Source organism: Hylobates moloch, unplaced genomic scaffold, assembly GCF_009828535.3.
Source record: "Hylobates moloch isolate HMO894 unplaced genomic scaffold, HMol_V3 SCAFFOLD_3, whole genome shotgun sequence".
NCBI classification, from domain to species: Eukaryota; Metazoa; Chordata; class Mammalia; order Primates; family Hylobatidae; genus Hylobates; species Hylobates moloch.
In genome coordinates, this window is record NW_026652278.1 from 17,681,140 (window position 1) to 17,701,422 (window position 20,283).

Below are 20,283 nucleotides of genomic sequence, written 5' to 3' on the forward strand. Positions count from 1 at the left end.
ATAATTTATATATTGTCATGAACAGAATGTTTCTAGAAATAAGAACATTAGCGGTGCCTCTGATGAGGTCTCATATGAAAATGAAGAACATATTATCGGAAACTGGAGGAAAGTCAGTACTTGTTATAAAGAAATGAGTTGTGTTCAACTCAACTGTGTTGTGTGGAAGGTGAAACACGTAAAGGATGAATTTGGATACTTAGCTGAGGAGATTTTGAAGCAAAGTATGAGAAGTGTGGCTTGCTTTCTTCTTACTGCTTATAGTAAAATGTGAGAGGGAAGAGAGAAATTGAGGCACAAACTGTTAAGCAAAAACAAACCAGAACTTTATGATTTGGGAAATTCTCAGTCTATTTGGATAGCAAAAGATGAGAAAACATGCTCTGGAGAGAACGCAAAGGTTGTAGCTGGACATTTCATTGAACAGATTAGGTGTGTGGTTAACAGATCTAATAACCAATCTCAGCAGAAGCCAGCAATAGACAAGAGGTTATCTAGAAAAGATCTGTGGAGGGCCTTCTTGCATAATGGCATAGACTCCCATGAATTGCATGAGCAATCAACACAGTTTTTGAGACTTTTATACCAACAAGCACTGCTAGGCTTGGACTGAAAGGGACACAGATGAGACAAAATGGAGGAGGAATGACTCTAAGGGTGGAGCTACCGATGAAGAGGCCATAGAGGGTGGGGATGCCCCAAAAAGGGCTCACAAGATAGAATATCATGAGAGGATTCTTCCCAAGCCTTGAAACCTAATGGAACTTTCTCTGCTTGATTTCAGATTTGCTTGGAACCAGTGATCCCTTTATTCCTTTCATTTGCTCCCTTTTGGAATGGGAATGTCTAAACCTATGCCTCTCTCATCATTGTATTTTGAAAACAGATAATTTGTTTTCTAGTTTCACATATCCACCAATGGAGAGGGGTTTTGCCCCAGGATAGATCATACTCACAGTCTTACCTATACCTGGTTTAGATGATGAGATTTGGGACTTTTTGAATTTTTAGATGAGAATTTGGATTTAGATTTAATGCTGGAATGGGTTAAGACTTTGGAGGATGTTGAAATGGGGCAAACGTATTTTGCACATGAAATAGAACTTAATTTGGGGGAACCAGAGGGTCCCTGTACTGGGTTGAATAGTGTCCCTCCAAAATTCATGTCCACTCAAAATGTGACCTTACTTGGAAAGAGGTCCTTTGCAAATATAATTAGCTAAAATGAGGTCATATTGGATTAGGGTGGGCCTAATCTAATGACTGCTATCTTTATAAGAAGGCCGTGTGAAAACACACAGGGAAGAAGGCCATGTGAGGACTGAGGCAGAAACTGCAGTGATGTAACTGTAAGCTAGGGAACACCAAGGATGCCCAGCAACCACCAACAGCTAAGAGAGAGGCATGGGATGGTTTCTTCCTCAGAGCCTCCAAAAGAAACCAACCCTGTTGACATCTTGATTTCGGCTTCCAGGACTGAGAGAGGATACTTTTTATTGTTTAAAGTCACCAAGTTTATGACAATCTGTTAGGGCAGTTCTAGAAAACTAATACAGAATCTGCCTTGCAACTGACACATATCTAACTCATTTGTCAACACTTGGTTTAGGACCAGCTCTTGTGAAAATCTTTTCAGATTCTACTACTATTCCATGAACCTTGGACATACCTATATCATGGGAATTATCATTTTTTATTGACATTATGTCTTAATATGTGATTCTCCCCACAATCGTTTATGGATTTGAAGGCAAGAATCACGTCTTTTCCTATGTATCCACAGCATCTAGTACTATGCCTGGCATACAAAATAAATCTTAATTCTAAGAGCCAATAAGCCCTGTGTGTAGTGATTTTATATTCTCACTGAAGTTTTACAACACTCTATAAGGCATATTATTCCAATTTTACAGAAAAGAAAACTGACATTCAGAGAATTTAATCTCTTGTTTTAGTTCACAAAACAAAAAAGAGATAAAGCTAGACCTTCAACACAGTTCTGACTCTGAATCATTTTTGTTGTTGTTGTTTTTGAGATGGAGTCTCTCTCTGTCACCAGGCTGGAGTGCAGTGGCACAATCTCCACTCACTGCAACCTCAGCCTCCCAGGTTCAAGTGATTCTCCTGCCTCAGCCTCCCAAGTAGCTGGGGCAACAGGCGCCCGCCACCACACCTGGCTAATTTTTGTACTTTTAGTAGAGACGGGGTTTCACTGTGTTGGCCAGGATGGTCTCAATCTCTTGACCTCATGATCTGCCTGCCTCGGCCTCCCAAAGTGCTGGGATTACAGACGTGAGCCACCGTGCCTGGCCCTGAATCACTTTATACTTCTTTCTCATTGCTATCTGAGCTAAAGAATTCCTGCTGATCTCCTGTAATTCACTTATAAGAATCAAAGAGTAACTATTCTATGAGCCTAAATGACATTATATTTGAAAGTGAAAACCCAAAGGTTATCTCAATAATATCTTAAATGTGTACATACTTTGCAATTTATACATATTTTAACATTTATTATCATACTTAATAGTCACAGTAAGCTCTTAAGCGTTATTGTTCTATTTTTCAAAATGAACCTGCTGAGGTGAATGGAGTTAAATGATATGTTCATTGTTATTTAGCTATAAATCTAAGGGACTTGAACTTCTACTTCCATCTCCAAATCTGAACTCTTTTTATTTGATCATGACAGAGGCCCATATGTCTATGGATTTTTATCAGTCTAATTTAGAACTTTAAAAGCATTTCTTGGTCTCTTTACTATAGGCCCTTAATACACACTTAAATGTGTGTGTGTGTGTGTGTGTGTGTGTATGTTTGGCATGATATAGACAAATATGAATTGATAGCCTCTAGTTTTTCATCCTGTTCATAAACTATTGAGAAGGGCTGACAATTCACCATTACCTCTGCAGTGCCATTAGACTTTAGATGTCCACAATAAATTATATACCTTGTCTGCTTTTAGAAAAAAATTAATCCATGCTGAATAATACCAACCAGATCACCAAGCACTTTTAATATCCCTAAATGAAGTATTTAAGATTTGAAGACATTGTTTAACAGAAGCTAAGTCATGTGTACTGATTAATAAAAATGCCCCTAACAAGTATATTTGATCAATTATCATGACAACACTATCTAGAATCTTTCATAACTGTCGTGTCCGTTTAAAAAATATTATGTGGCAAAACAATTTGCCCCAAGAGTAAGCTCCTAGAAACCCTTTTATATAGTTATAATCTTATATTTTTATGACTGCTGCTATGTTAAAAGTCACCATTCAAGACATTTCACCGCCAAGGGCTATTATTAAGTTACAGATTGAAAATCTGAAGGTCAGAGAGGTAAAACGATTTTCTAAAAGATCCAACGGAATGACCAATAGAATCAAGAACATGACAGACTCCCAGTTTCAACTTCTCAGCCCTTTTCTCTTTTCAGAGCACTGAAGAGTCATGCTGTAGGATAGGCACAGTTGCTTTACAGGTGGCCTACTATAGCCAGGTGAATGAAATCAGCCACTTAATAATCAATTAGATGATGTGAGGAGGTTTAACAAAATGAGGAGGCTTAACAACAAAATGTCAAGTTGTGATTGCATCAACACTTTTTCTTTTCATCATAATTATTTAACAGAAACAACAATCAACATTAGGGATAAAATAATGTTAATTTAATGTAAAAGTTCAATTTCATTTTGCCCTGTTTATTCCTTTAAAAACAGATTTTGCTGTGCCTGCTGTTAGTTTCTAAGGAGCTTGGTTAAATAAACCGTAAAGTTGAGGTGGTTAAGGTTTGAAGCAGTTAAGAAAAGCTAAAGATCTTACCTGCTTCAGATTGAAGAATGTTTACTGGTTCAAGAACATCTGGACTCTGTGGCATATGACCTCCTTATATACCACTTTATATGAGTGAGAATAGTGTAAAGACACTTAAACTGAGACATTTGCAGTCTTTCCATTTTCAAAAGTATAGTGATATTAACTCTTTCTTTAATCCCTTCTTGGGTTCGTGGATCATCATTTGGAACAAATTCCTAAATTATCTAAATATATCCATGGAGCGACAGGAATTATCATTCAGGGCAAAAAGGCAACAGAATAAAAAACATTGTGGATAAGAGTTGCTACTATATAACAGCTGACCATAATTACCCAATCTGGCCGATTTCAGCCCGTGGAGGAAGATTACTTTTCCTTAAATGGATGGGTTGTTATTGAAATGTAAGGCCTATGTAACCATCACCCATATTAAAGGAGAAAAATAAAAGATTTTCATCATCCCAGAAACTTGCCTTATTCCCTCTTCCAGGCACTTCCCCCACATTCCCACTATGCTGGTTTGTACTATCATAGATGAGTATTTCCTGTTACTGAATTTGATATAAGTAGGATACTCTTTTAGTGTCTGGCTTCTTTTGTTCAACATTATGTTTGTGGGATTCACCCATATGGTTGCATGTAGTTGTGATTTGTTCACTTCAGTATTCCATTATGTGACTATACTAAAATGTATTTATCTTAATCTTGATTGACTTTTGACTGTATACAGAGTGCTGCCATAAATCATCTTGTACATGTTTCTTTTGGTGAGCACTTGTACTCATTTCTGTTAGGCTTATATCTAGGAGAATTGCTTGGTCATAGAGTATGTATATGCTTAGCTTTAGAATATGGGACCAAATTGTTTCTCCAAATGGTTGTACCAATGGATATTCCCAAAAGTAATGTATGAGATTTATGGGTGCTTCACATCTTTGCTTGGATTTGGTGATGCTTGTCTTTAATTTTAGCCATTCTCGTGGATATGTAATGGCATTGCATTGTGGTTTCAATTTGTTTTTCTCTGATGACTAAACGAAGCCGAGCACCTTTATATATGCTCGTTGGACATTTGCAGATCCTCTTGTGAAGTGTCTCCTCAAGTATTTTGCTCATTTCTCTATCGAGTTGACTGAGCCTTTTAAAAACCGATTTGGAGTTCACATATATAGATGTATATGAGAACTTGCATACATATTCCCTCTTCTGGTCTCCCTCCACTTTGCTGAAGCAGAAGTCTCTCACTGTAGCCGCCACAGCTGGGAATGTGCTGGGTCTCACCTGAAGCCAGTACATCTGAGTCTCACTCAAAGCCTATAGCATTCTACCCAAAGCCCACAGCATCACTGCTGGTTTTTAAGGGCCCACAGATGCTTTAGTCAGCAGGTGATGAATCTTGCCTGGCCTGGGTCCTTCCTTTCGAGGCCAGCAGGTTCCCTTCTGGCCCAGGATATATCTAGAAATGTCATCCAGGAGCTAGGGCCTGGAAAGGGGGCCTCATGACTCTGACCAGTGCCCTATCCTACTGTTGCTGAGCTGGTATCCAAGTTGCAAGACAAAGTCCTCTTTACTCTTCCCTCTCCTCAAACAGAAAAAGTCACTTTCATTGCCATGAGCTGTGCAGCCTGGGGCTTGGGGAGGGGTGGCACAAGCACTTTCTTAGCAGCCCCGACTACTGTCTCACTAGGTCCTGTGCCCCCAGCCAAGGTCTACTGGCCCGGCACAGCACTAGGACTTGCCTAGGAGTTGCCGTCCTCGTGGTCTAGACTGTGTTTCAAGTTTGTTTAGAACCCCAGAGCACTTTAGCCTGTGGCGTTGAGGCTTGTTAATACTCAAGTTCTGACCACTGGGAACAGGTGTTTCCCCTCTGGCTAGGGCTGGTCTAAATGCTCCCTCTGTGGGTGCTGGCTGAGTTCAGCCTGGTTTTGCTGTATCCTGTGACAGAGCAGCACTGAGTTCAATGCAATGTCCCACAATCACTGTGCTCTCCCTCTCCCCATCAAACAGATTCTCTCTCCATGCATGTGGCTGCTACTGGGGGATGAAGGAGGAGTGGCAGTGGCAATTTAAGATAGTATTTCCTACTCTCTTCAGTACCTCTTTCAGCAATACGAAGTTAAAACCAGAAAGTGTGATTGCTCACCTGATTGCTGGTACTTATGAAGGTGCTTTTCTTGTATGTAGAAAGTTGTTAAATTTGGTGTTCCTGCACTAGGGATGATCAATGGTCATCTTGCTTTGCCCCTCTCAAAGAACCATTTTTCCAGGACATATCATGTGTGTATAAGACAGTGTGTTTCTGTTCATGTCCTTTGCCCACTTTTTGATAGGATTGTTTGTTTTTTTCTTGTAAATTTGTTTGAGTTCATTGTAGATTCTGGATATTAGCCCTTTGTCAGATGAGTAGGTTGTGAAAATTTTCTCCCATTTTGTAGGTTGCCTGTTCACTCTGATGGTAGTTTCTTTTGCTGTGCAGAAGCTCTTTAGTTTAATTAGATCCCATTTGTCAATTTTGGCTTTTGTTACCATTGCTTTTGGTGTTTTAGACATGAAGTCCTTGCCCATGCCTATGTCCTGAATGGTATTGCCTAGGTTTTCTTCTAGGGTTTTTATGGTTTTAGGTCTAACAAGACACATGCACACGTATGTTTACTGCGGCACTATTCACAATAGCAAAGACTTGGAACCAACCCAAATGTCCAACAACGATAGACTGGATTAAGAAAATGTGGCACATATACACCATAGAATACTATGCAGCCATAAAAAACGATGAGTTCATGTCCTTTGTAGAGACATGGATGAAACTGGAAACCATCATTCTCAGTAAACTATCACAAGGACAAAAAACCAAACACCGCATGTTCTCATTCATAGGTGGGAATTGAACAATGAGAACACACGGACACAGGAAGGGGAACATCACACTCCGGTGACTGTGGTGGGGTGGAGGGAGGGGGGAGGGACAGCCTTAGGAGATATACCTAATGCTGAATGACGAGTTAATGGGTGCAGAACACCAACATGGCACATGGATACATATGTAACAAACCTGCACATTGTGCACATGTACCCTAAAACTTAAAGTATAATAAAAAAAAGACAGTATGTTTCATACTAGTTTTGTAGACTACATTGGCATTTTCTATATGTTTTGTACCAACTCTAGAGTAAGGCTAAGGCAGAACATTACCTTGTAAATCACTCAGAGTATTTCCTGTAAAAGCTACGTTCTAATGTATTCAGTGTAATCTATTTTCTGATATTTATAGTTATTTAGGAACAAATAATTAAGTTCTAGTGATAGAATTTAGAAAAAATAAAAAAGGATATATGCACAGTCCTCCTAATATTTAGCTTTCAAGAGCCAATTATCTCAACTGTATTTTTGGCAGGAGCCAAAAGGAAGGAAATTCAAAATGGAAATTTCTGGTAGGTGCCCTTGATTGTGCATATTGAGTATTGTTTGGCTTAAGATCCACTAGCTTTAGAGACCAGATACGTGAGTGACATTGTAGATACTCAATTATAAATATTAACTCCCTCAGAGCTAGAGGCATTCCACTAGCCTTAAATGCCACCTCTAAACAGATGACTGGCTGGCCTAGAGAGCTGTCCTAACTTCTCAGCTGAGTTACATCCACTATCACATTGAGAATGTTGGGCATTATCCACAACTCACATTTAACATGTATAAAACTGAATTCATTCTCAAATCTGCTTTTATCTTCCTGATTTCCGTTTCCATTAGAAGCACCATTAAACTCCCAGGTGCTAAGCTTGAATTACTGAAGCTTCTTTAAGTGCTTCTACTTCCATGCAATGGCCTACCAGGTGGGGGACATTGGGAGCAATCTGCCCTGGGTGCAGGCGGCAAAAGGAACATTGTTTCTAGGGAATTTAAGAACAATAATATATCTAAAAACTGGTCTGCTCTCTATTATTATCATGTATTGGCAGTTCTAAACAATGTCAGTATCTTACTGAACCCCACTTTGGTACACTCTGCTGTCCTGTTGCTCTTGATACTGAATTGGTTGCAAGGTTATATCCTGTTATCCTCTGAAATAGCTCCTTCAGTGTCCTTGGTTCAGGTCCTCATTGCCTTGTGGTCATTTTGCCTCTAGATTTTTCTTCCTCCAATTCCTCCTACACAAGCTACCAGACTAACACCAAACAATAAAAACAAAAAAAGCTCTCAACTTTTCATTCCTCAGGTCATAATCCTTTAATGTCTTCCTGTTGCCAACAGAATAAAGCCCAAGACACTCAGTATGGTATTCAAGGCCTAGGTTGTCTGGCCCAATTTCCCTTTTAATCATCCTCTCCATACAGTCTGCACTGTAACTGGAAAGGATCACATATTCGATGTCACGCATATGATTTAGTTTGTTCACTGGATCATTCTTATCCCTTTCCTTACTCTTTTACCTTATCTCTGTTCACAATCTACTTATTCTTCTTTTAAGGCCAACTCGGTGTTACCTCCTGCATAAATACTTATCCTCCTTTATATAACTATAAGAAAATTCTTCTCTGAATTCACTTAGCATTTTATCTGGTCTTTTAAAATGGCATTTGATATTTTATACTTTGCATATTACAGTTTTTTTTCCCTTATCTCTTCTAATAGGCCATAAGCTTCAACTAGCCTGGCATACTCTTGTTGTCATCTAGTAAATAGCTCTTGTTATTGTTACTCTTAAACCTCTTGAAGTTAGGGCCAAATTTCATTCATAGTAACCCTCAGCACCTATCCTAATGCTTTATATGAACCAGACAATAAATAAGCACCTCTTGAAAGGAAGAGAGGTTATAATATTCAGCTACAATTTCTAGCTGATTGTGGCTAAAAGTTCTGTTTTTATTCTTCCCTCCTCTCCATAATTCTCAAAGAAAGTCCTGCCCCTGAACATTACTCTTTATTCAATTGTGTTTTGCCTTCCACCAAAACCACATGCTCCCAATAAGTTTCTTTCATGTTCCAAAGGGCTTAAATAGGCAGTGAAACTCCCCAAATTTTCACTTCAAGGCTATAATGATTTTTTTCATCTTCTGAACTCTCAGCTCATATTATCTATATTATTCACTTGAGTCTTAATCATTTACTTCTTTGTTACATGTTTTATATTTTTAACTCATGCATTGTTCCTTTTTCCCCCAAGGGTTGCATATTTCTTCCTAACCACACTGAAAGTCTTTTGTGGGTGAGGGCCTTGTGTTAAGCAGCTCAATTTTCCGTCCCACAGCGTCTAGCACAGGGCCAGTTTTTGTTAAATGAACTGTTTATTTCAAAACACTATATTCAGTTAGAATTGTATGCTGGAGATCTTCTTTCTTGTGTTAAATTTAAATTTAGTAAAACTTATCTTAAAATACATCAAATACCATGGAATTTGGGTCAATTAATTTTTCTTAGTGCTACAGGATTATTACTGAATTTCAAGATCTATTATAGGAAATATACTATTTGCTTAGCAAGACTTTACATTTCTTGATATAACAAAGTCAAAATTGGTAAAATATCAATAACTTGATATTTTAGTATATTGTTATACTGAAATTAATATTTTCGAAGAATTTTTCAAGGAAATGAAGCTGTATAAATACTTTATTTTATTCAGTTACTGGTAAATATAAAACTAGCAACAATTTTAAAAACCTTGCACTTTTTGAATGTTTCCTAGGTGTCAAACACCTCACATCTTTGTTTTCCCCAACATTTCATAAAGGAAATGTTCAAGCATGCAAAAAAGTAGAATTGCATATTAACCACAATATGCCTATCACCTCAGTTCTACAATTCTTAATATTTTGCTACATTTGCTTTATCACAACCTCATCAGAGATCTATCAGTTTGTTCCTTTATTAATCCATATTTTCTGTTGAGACATTTCAAAGTTAGAGACATCAGTACATTTTATCCTTAAAACCTTCAGTATGTATTACAATTAATGTTTATGCTTATCTGTACTAAGAAGAACTGCTGGCCTCAAGTGATCTGCCTGCTTCAGCCTCCCAAAGTGCTGGGATTACAGGTGTGAGCCACTGCGCCTGGCCCTTCTCATGCACTCTGAAGATGCTAACCAGCACTGCAAATGGCAGTAACCAATCCCAGAATTCCCAATACAACTGAATCTAATTTGGGTAGGGCTTGGAGGTGTGGCTCACCTCTCAAGATCTTTGCCAAGATAACATATTCATATGCCTAGAAAGGTGGTGCTGTCTGTCAGCTGTCAGCTCATCAAGGGCTGTCAGCAGCGACATTGGTTCCTTTCCACCTGGGTTTCTTCAAACATTAAGATGTATGAGCCTCCTTACAGCATAATAGCTTGGTTTCAAGAATGAATATTACGAGAGACAGGAGGGGAATCTGCCATTGTCTTCAAGCCTGGACCCCAAAACTGACAAACTTCACTTCCACCATATTCTATTAGTCAGACAGTCAGATCCCACCCAGATTTAAGAGGAAGAGACCTAGACCCCACCTCTTAACAGAAGAAGTGTCAAAGAATTTGAAGCCATCTTTAATCTACCAAAAGAGGTAAGATTATCTAGCAACTGTACATTATTATGAAAGATTCTTTATTCTTCATCAGGTCACATTCTTCCAGGGAGGCCAAATGGTACTTGGTAGTGGCATATACTATCTAGCTACAGATACTCCATGTCCAGATTAACACATGCTTTATATAATTGGAGGCCAAGGTCTACTTTGGAGTAAGATCCTAGAGACTGATTTTGGTACTGAATTTACTCGCTAGATAATATACCACTTATTCCTGAACTATCTCATTTATTTTAAATATGTATCGTCTTCCATTTGCGATTAAGCTTGATAACTGCCTAGATTACAGACTAATTGGCTATGTCATCAAGAAAGCAGACAGCCTATAACAGCGTTACTTCTTGTATAACGGAGCTGCTTTAATAAAAGAGTATTCAACTTTTCTGTAAATTCATTTTCTCCTTTTTTTTTTTTTGAGATAGAGTTTCACTCTCATTGCCCAGGCTGGAGTGCAATGCTGCGATCTTGGCTCACTGCAACCTCTGCCTCCTGGATTAAAGCAATTCTCCTGCCTCAGCCTACTGAGTAGCTGGGATTACAGGTGCACGCCACCATGCCTGGCTAATTTTTGTATTTTTTTAGTAGAGTCAGGGTTTCACCATGTTGGCCAGGCAGGTCTTGAACTCCTAACTTTGTGATCCGCCTGCCTTGGCCTCTCAAAGTGCTGGGATTACAGGTGTGAGCCACCGTGCCTGGCCCATTTTCTCCTTCTTAAACGCTTATCGTACCTTAAATAAAATTGTGCTTTAAAAAAATTATTGCACTGACTCTTTAAGATTTATTGTATATTTTCAAGTCCATATAGGATATTTGTCTTTTTAAGTTCAAATTTTATAACTTTTGCTCTAGAGCTTTGGTTTCATGTTAATTTTATTATATTGGGTAATAATTGGAAGGCTTAAATCTTATATTCAATTCAGAAGAATAAGTCAATATTTTCTGATTGAAGAAAAAATGTCATTTCTTGAAGTCAAGGTAATCTATTAAGAAAGAAAGCTCTGTATACAATAAATTGCAGTTTAAAAATGAATACTATTTTACTTAGGTGTTTTCTGTAAGTAAGATGAAAGAATAATACTATTCTAAAAAATCCAGCAAAGTATTGCAAAGCTGATTCCATATATTTTAACTTAAGTATCGAAATTCAATGCCAGTAAACTGACAAGCTAAAGCTGTATGTTTTAGAAGGGATCATTCAGGGGTAAACAGTTCAGAAGTATGCAGTTAGAATTGCATTGGACAGAATGTAGTTACTCAAAATATATTACTTTTAAAATAAGTTTTTTAATGGACAACTCATCAAAAGCAGGATTTATTATTATTTTCCAAAGTATAATCTTAAAAATTAACAGCTGATCATTCAAAACCTCAATGGTATTCATTTCTTAGCTAATGTCTTATGACTATTAGTCAATGTCACAATAGCCATTCTTTTATTTTAACGATGCCTGTGGGATGGGGGTGGGAAGAAGAAAAGACAGCTTTACATAAAAAAAAAAAAAAACATGACTTCACTTACTCCAAATATAACTGAGTGAAATGTTAGCAAGATGTGTTATCAGGGCTAGCTAATCTTGAAACAAAAAAAGAGAAAATATTCTGGGGCATTCTGTCAGTGGTAGGAACTATGTGATACTAATTATAGTGCTGTGTCAACAAAAGATGAAGAGGGAGATTTTAATAGAGAATACGTATCTTATTGTTGGACTGTACTAAAGTTGAAACATATGCTAAGAGGAAATAAATACTGGCTTAAACAGCAGCGTACTCAAGTTTGAATTGGAATGTAAACACCTCTTCTACCCAGAAGTGTTTTTTATAGCTTAGGTGACCAAGACTCTTATAGGCTTAATTTCCCTATTATCTGGGCCCTTAGAGCACCTTGCCCAAAGCCACCCCTAGCTTTCATTAATCTACTTTTTTTTTTTGAGATGGAGTCTCACTGTTGTCGCCCAGGCTGGAGTGCAGTGGTGTGATCTCTGCTCACTGCAACTTCTGCGGCCTGGGTTAAGCTTCTTCTGCCTCAATCTCCTGAGTAGCTGGGATTACAGGTGCCTGCCATTATTCTGGCTAATTTTTGTACTTTTAGTAGAGACGTGGTTTCGCCACATTGGCCGGGCTGGTCTCAAACTCCTGACCTCAGGTGATCTGCCCGCCTAGGCCTCCCAAAGTAAATCTACTTTTAGTGTTTGGCATAACCAGGTATTATCCACACTCATCCTAACTCCAAACCAGGGGCTGGGGAAATTATTGGTTATTCTAGGATGAGTGCTGGTTTGGGGTGGCTATTAGAGAGCAGTCTTTGGCTATTTTCAGCTTGATGGTTCATGAGTTAGGAATAGAAAGTGAAGATTAGGCTCTTGAACCTCAGGTTTAAGGGAGAGGTCCAAATCTGAAATGATAATGTGGAACCTCATAAATCCTATACTTTCCCATAGAAGATCACACAAAAAGGGATGCAGATAGGAACGAATAGTTAAGTTTAGTGATTTGTAAAGCCTCTAATTAACCCAAAAAGAATTTGGGTTTGAATTTTTGTTATTAATATTAGTGTTGAGCATTTACAAGCCAAAATATTTAGGTAATCTGTAATGAAACACTTTCATTAACTAAATTTGGAATTCACTCAGTCCACTACTATCAAATAAAATGAGGGCTGATTTCATGAGCATGTGATCTGTGCAGGTGCAGGGGTCCCCAGTCTTAGAAGGGCTCTAAGCTTGGCTGAATGCTCTGCTGAAATTCTTAATAATTTATACCTAATGCTAAATGACGAGCTAATGGGTGCAGGAAATCAACACGGCACATGGATACATATGTAACAAACCTGCACATTGTGCACATGTACCCTAAAACCTAAAGTATAATAAAAAAAAATAATAATAATAATTTGTTTAACAAGTGGCTCATACTTACATTTTGTACCATAGATTACGTAGCCACACCTGAATAAGATCCATTATGACTGGGCTGTATCTTATATATTAGTAGTGAGAGAGAATAAAATAAATATTAAGCAAAAATGAGGTGTTGGCTAGCATAAGCTGTATAGTAATCATTTTTAAACACCATATTTTCCTGAGGCCTGATCTTCCCAAAGCAATTTTCTTGTGCTCCCTTTATAGTCCAGATAGGAAATAACTTCATGTAGGAAGATTTTTACTCCTCTGGGCATATAAATTTTAAGGGCAACTGAGGAATGAACTCAATGAAGAAATCTAAAAGGAATGAATTGCTAACGGTAGACATTTAGGAGAAATTTTTTTGGGAATGGATTTTTTGCCACTTTTCCTTTTATATACAATGTGCACTTCCATTTAATATTTGAGCTGACAACTGTTAAAAACAGCCATTCTCCCTGCTCTTGCTCCCTATTGCAATTTCATTTCTCATAGCAAAGTCCCTCTTTTTCTGCTTCCCTAGTAGTTTTCTTCACTAAAATTTCTCTAATGTTCTTTGTATAAAGAGGGTAGCAAGAAAACACCTCCCCAATCAAATATCAATTGAAACCGCCTATTGGCTGTGGTTGATTTTTACCTCAGTCAGTAGCCACAATTTCCAAGACAATTTCCCTCCATGCTCTTTTATACCACCCCCAAATTTGTCTGCTCACAGCATTATGAATCTCAATACAGCTGAATCATGCAGGTCTGATTTAGCCTGCAAAAATGTCAGTCAAAGCAAGCAAGATGTACTCTTTGGCCTTGAGTGCTCTAAGCTGCTATGAATCACAGGTTTAGTTTTTGCCAAATGAAAAGCAATTTCACTTGCAAAAAATATCTGTAGGGATACTTATAGCTTTTAGCTTATAGGGAAAATGTACTTAAATTGTCCAGGGAAAAGGGGAGTTTGTGTAACACACACACACACACACACACACACACACACACACACACACACACACACAGAGTAATATATTTTGTATATTTATACAGTATATATATATACAGAATACTGAATATATATTCAATCTTTTATGAAACCAGATAAAAGCTAGCATTTACTGCATTTGCTTTTAATTAAAATCTTTTTCGTTTTTGAGCTTCATCTAACAGGTGTTAACCATTAGACTAATAAATTGCTTCTTCAAATGGACCATGTCAATGAGTTGATACCTAATAAAGTTCATGTTTTCGTAAGGGAACACTTCAGTGAGACTTGGTAATCGAGAATTTTGTAATTAGTTGCCTAAATATTAAGCAACATGATATTTTCTCTGACTCCTATTTAAAAGCACCAGGCACAGTGTGAAATGCCATTGTGAATATTGTAATCAATAATTTTGGAATTTCTGTTCTTGAGAGAGAAGGATTTTACACAAATTATTAACCTTCTTTTTCACCTTGGAATTCAATTCCAAAAATTGCAAGCTTTGTTCTGTTAGTGTGGCACTTCATCTCTAGCCATAGAACACTTATAATGGTCAAAGGAGCAGCTTTCATTTCTTGTAAGGACTGTCTACCCTGACTTAAAGTACAACTTAAGATGGTGTTCAATATGTTCAGTCAACACTAGCCTTCAGCTAATCCAAGAAAGCTCTAAACAATGGTTATCCAAGACAGTGGCAGCCCCATTAAGCTGTCTAAAACATCTCATCTTATTTTTCCCCCAAGATTGTTCTTGTTATGAGCAATTTTTGTGGTGTAGAAAAGAATGTGAAGAAGTAAGCATTTTAGATAACATTTCAGATTAGGCTATTACAGTAAAATTGAGCATCCCAATCAAGTCATTGAGCTTCTAAACTGATTTACTACATCTATGATCTCTTATGTTCTTAACTATTTGGAAGAGACAGAAAACTATAACTGATTTCTCTCCTGAAAGTGTTCTCAAGGAAGGAAAGCATAGAAAAGGGTAACGCTGGTATATTAGATTCGCGATCTGCTGAAAACATAATAAAAAAGGCATTTTCTAAAAATGCTGAGAGATTTTGACCTAACAAGATTAAGAGGCAGATAAGAAGTAAGAATTCTATGAATTCTAGTCCTGGTTGTAATAATAACTTTGGTAAAGTCATTTAACCCTGGTTGCTCTCATATTTCTTTGTCTGTAAAATGGGAATGATGTTTCTTATCATAATGCCAGGATAAGATATTTGATAAATGGTAGCAAATCCTTTCTGTTATTAACCTTGAGCTTCCATTTCTACATTTGACTTCCTCAAAAGTTAATATTGTCTGTTTCATAAAATTGCAATTTTGTTTTAAGATGAACAAATTTTAATATACTTCATACATTTTGAGTAGCTATATACTTTTCAAGGGGAAGTCACATATTTTAAAAGCACCTGACTTAAAAATGTTTTGGATATTTTTCATATTTTATACTGAACATGTAGGTATAATGAGAAAATCTATCAATAAATTCTTTTAAAGAACGAGATGAGCAATGCAAATTACAAAGTCTTTTTACTGGTTTTATTAAGGTTTTATTCTAACTTACCAACTGATGTTACCAGAAAGACCTTGAAGTATTTTTTTCTCAAAATTTTGAAGCTAACCGTTTTAAACATGAATATATCTTCTGTGGCTTACAGTGCATTTATATAATACCAGAGTTTGTTTTATTGATTTTAATTATGTAATTTTCTCAACTTCAATTTTTGCATGTGTGAGTAATGGATATTTAATTTATAATTTGTTGGAAGATCTATGCCTCAATATGCTTTTGACACAGTCTGCCTTGAGGAAGACAGATATTTATTTTGAATAAGCTTAATCAGTTACCTTTCTCACTGATTGGTTAAAACTATTTTTTTCTTCTGAAAAGTAGCTTAGAAAATATTGAGTATACAAAATTACACAATTCTGTATCACTGATTACATTTCCTTTGAGTTTTATGGCTGTACTCAAGTTATCTCTTATTTTCATTGCTTAGTATGCCATTTTTATTACTGGTAGAATCATTTTGAAGCTGAACACACAAAATAGAACTTACAGGATTTAGGCTTAAAATAGCAATTTAATATAAATATTGCTATCAATATATTCATTAGATAGCATACATTTTTGTGCTTCCTTATAAACTTTCCCTTGATTTTTTTAGTTTAAAAAAAAACCCTTCAGGTAATAGTATAACCTAGACCCAGGTTTTCTGGAACCTGAAATTTTTGGAGCTTCGGAGGTCTTCTTTAAGAAAGAGAATATAAAATTAAGAAGAGTATTAAGTGTCAGTTTGGAAGGGACTTGTGCAAATGAGAGGCCCTTAGGCTTAAGCTGCATTAGCTTCAAAGTCAATATACTCCTGGGGTAATAGTTGTTTGACCCTTCCACATTGTTCAAAGGCATATTTACAAAGAATTCAAGAACCTAAGACACAGATTTTAGCAGTAAGAATAAGAGTAATAAGAGCTACTACTTACTGAATGATTATGATATGTAACAGGCATTGGAAGCCCTTTATATGTATGATCTTATTCAATCCTCAGAACCATCCTATGAGGTTGCTGTTATTTAACTTTAGCTTTTTGTCAAGGAAACTAAGTTCAGAGAAGTAATTTGGCCGAAATCAGCCAGTTATCAGATGACAGATCTGGAATATAAAACCAGGCATGAACAACTCCAAAGTCAGTGATATCCTCTCTCCACACAATCTTCTCAAAACAGCATAGCCCATTACTACAATTTACTGAGCACTATGTGCCAGGCACCATGGTAAATGCATGTAATCCTTTCAATAATTTTATAAAGTAAGTGTCAATATATTCATGTCACGGATGAAATGAGAAATCAAACATATGTCTGTTTGGCTCCATAAATATACTGTAAGAAAGGTAATTCACACAAGGTCTCAAGCACTTTCATTTTAATACTGAGCCCACAGTATTGTTGATATCTGTACAAATTGCAGCTACAAATATTCAGGGAACTGAAAATGTGCACTATTTAGCAACACTTTTTCTTTAGCTTTGACTAATTTATGGGAGCAACTGGCATGATTAGTAGGCATTCCAAAGAAACCTATACAGTTTCTTGTTTTAGTGCAGGAGAAGATAGCCTCCATACATTACTTTTACAACTTTGAAACTGAGAAAACAGTATAAATGTCCATGGTTGAACAAATAATTTCTTTCCTTTAATTGCTCTGGAAACTTTCTCCTGTCTTATGACTGACAATGTGCCACTTTGGTTAATTCCTTTTTTATTGTTTTCATTTAACTTAATGAAGACAAGTTATTAATTAATACTTTCTCATTCATATGTCTATATGTTTTCCTTTAATAATACAATTTAAATTTTTTGACTAGTAAGACAAGAAAAAGATTTAAAAGTTACTCATTTAAAGATACAGAACTTAATAATAAAAATAATTTATATACGAAGTGTCTTTTGTGGAAACAAAGTACTTTATGTTTTCTTGCTGATCCCAGGAGCACAATCTATGAGTCTAAATTTAATAGAATAGTATTAAATTCCTTTAATTTTAAAATTAAATGGGATAGTTATAAACTATGAAATAAAAATGAGCTAAGTTAAAAATAAATATCCTCTTTTAAAGTACAGTTAGGAGGAAGACACGCCTAGTTGGCAATGTCAGGTAAAGTGAAGAAGATACATAAACTTAGCGTATTCATGGCTTGGAGTTGCTGCTGACAAGAAAACACTGTAATGGTGCATATTCTCTTATAACCAAGAAAACAGTCAGTAGAACGATGGTCAAAAAATAGACCATTTGCTCCTTAAAATATGAAAATGTAATTAGGTTTCAAAGGCATAAAAATTACATAGTGTTTTGATAGGGCCTTGATATCCTGTCTTCTTAATTCCAATAGTAATGTAAATAAGTAAATCTACTAAGTCATAAAGTAGCAAATCATAAAGCAAGAAAGAAAAAGGTTTTTTAAGCATCTCTACAAGAGCAGAGAGACTATATAGTAATAAAAAGGCCACCATGTATCTCTGATAATTTATGTACATTAGCTCTACTTCTCACAATTAGCAACATGTATATTATTATTCTCATTTTACATACAAAGAAACGTGAGGCTAAGAGATTCAGCAATTTATACGAAGTCACAGAGCCAGAAACTGGAAGAGGTAGCACACAAATTTTAGGCTGTGCAGGAAATGAATGAGAAATATTTTTATATCACACTATCAGTTAATCAATTATTGAGCATTGGGTATATTGATGTCTTTAACATTCTTACTACCAGTAAATTTATAAATCTGTGGTCTGGAAGAGAAAAATGACCTGCTTAAAATATCCATGAAGATGTTCAAACCACTCAGTACTAAAATTATAATAACAAAGCTCTGCCTAGAATTAGAATCCCCAATCATGGTCCTGGGATTATATTAAGATAACAAACAAAACTCTACTAAGGTGATTCTGATATGCAGTCAGGATTGAGATCCACTATGATACATTAAGTTAAACTGACCAATAACAATGAGAGTGAAGTGATAAAAGAGATTAGAGTAAGCTGAGCTATAAAGAAAAAGAGAACATAGAGTAATAGGGATGATAGAAGTCTTGAAAGTTAGTGCTGGTTGATAGGTAAAGGAACAGGTGAAGAAAATTCTAGGGAGAAAAACATGATGAACAAAAGCATAGGTGCAAGAATGAGTCTGGTGCAAAGAAAGAAAAAGTAGTTAGGAGAATACGGGTAACAAGGAGTGCTACTGAAATACAGTTTGGATTTGATGTGGCACTCAACAGGGGACTCTCAGCTTATAATCACAAGAAGGGACCTGAAGAAGGAGGTAGTCTACTTTAACTAATCTAGTTGTGGTATGCAGGATCCATGGGACAGGGAGCACAAGCACAATAGATGACTGCAAAATTCCCACCCTCAAGACTAGAATAATGATGGCATTGACAAAAATGGGGCTGTTGGGAGAAAAAGGGAGTTTGGAGGAAGACAATGGTACTTATTTAATGAATGTTGAATGAATGATGAGTCTATCTGGGACTTGTTCAGTTAGGAGGAGAAGTGTTCTGAAATTATTTAGGCTACAGAGTTGAAGATATGGTAAGGCTACACAATGCCCATGTTTAATAAATAAATGAGTGAGAAGAGTTTGAGTGATTGCAGAAGCACTGAGAAGAGATAAACTCTCGGGACACTGTGAGTCATGAGATAAAGCAGTGGGTCATAAAACCTTCATAATAATTATCATAAACCCTTGCAATTGTGAAAGGCTTTGCAGTCTAAAAAAATAATTCTTACAATAACTCAGTGATGTAGAGAGAGCAAGTGTTATTATCCACAATTTTCAGATGAGTAAATTGCAGCTCAGAGTTTATGTGACTTCCCCAAGGTAACACAACTAGTAATTAGGAGAGCCTGCACTCAAATTCCAAGGCTTTTGACTCCAAATTTGTTCATTAATCAAGGCCTGTTTATATAATTCTAGAGAAGATTCAGCCCATGAATGCATAATGGTCTGAAGATAAGAAAGGATTTATAAAACAGATATTTTAAAAAAGAAAAATGAGAGCAAAAAGCACTGTTTCTACACTTGATTGTGGATTTCATATCTTCACTCTATCTCCTTCCCTCTACAATGGAAAACCAAACTTACCTTCATCATTACAATGTACAGTGCTGGAGATTTGTTACAGCAAAGTTCCATAAAAATGTGAATTCATATGCCAGTTAAAACTATGAGATACTACTTTTCACCATTAGATTTTCAGAGTGAACTGTTTCCTAAAAGACGATATTGGCAAAGCTGTGGGGAGATATTTTCATAATTGTCAGTAAGAGTCAAAGGTTGTATAACAATCGGTGCTTCTTAACAAGGGACATTTAGTAATGTCTGGAAACATCTTTGGCTGTCACAACTGGAGGATCTGTTAAACAGCCTACAGCACATACCTTCACACAGTAAAGAATTATCAGGCCAAAATGTCAGTAGTGTCAAGGTTGAAATACTCTGTTCTA

General features: G+C 36.5%; 1 protein-coding gene across 4 annotated transcripts in view; it reads right to left on the reverse strand.

Annotated features, from left to right (window-relative positions):
- ATRNL1 (attractin like 1) overlaps positions 1 to 20,283 on the reverse strand; it is an 838,515-nt gene that overhangs the window by 161,368 nt on the left and 656,864 nt on the right. The window lies entirely within an intron of this gene.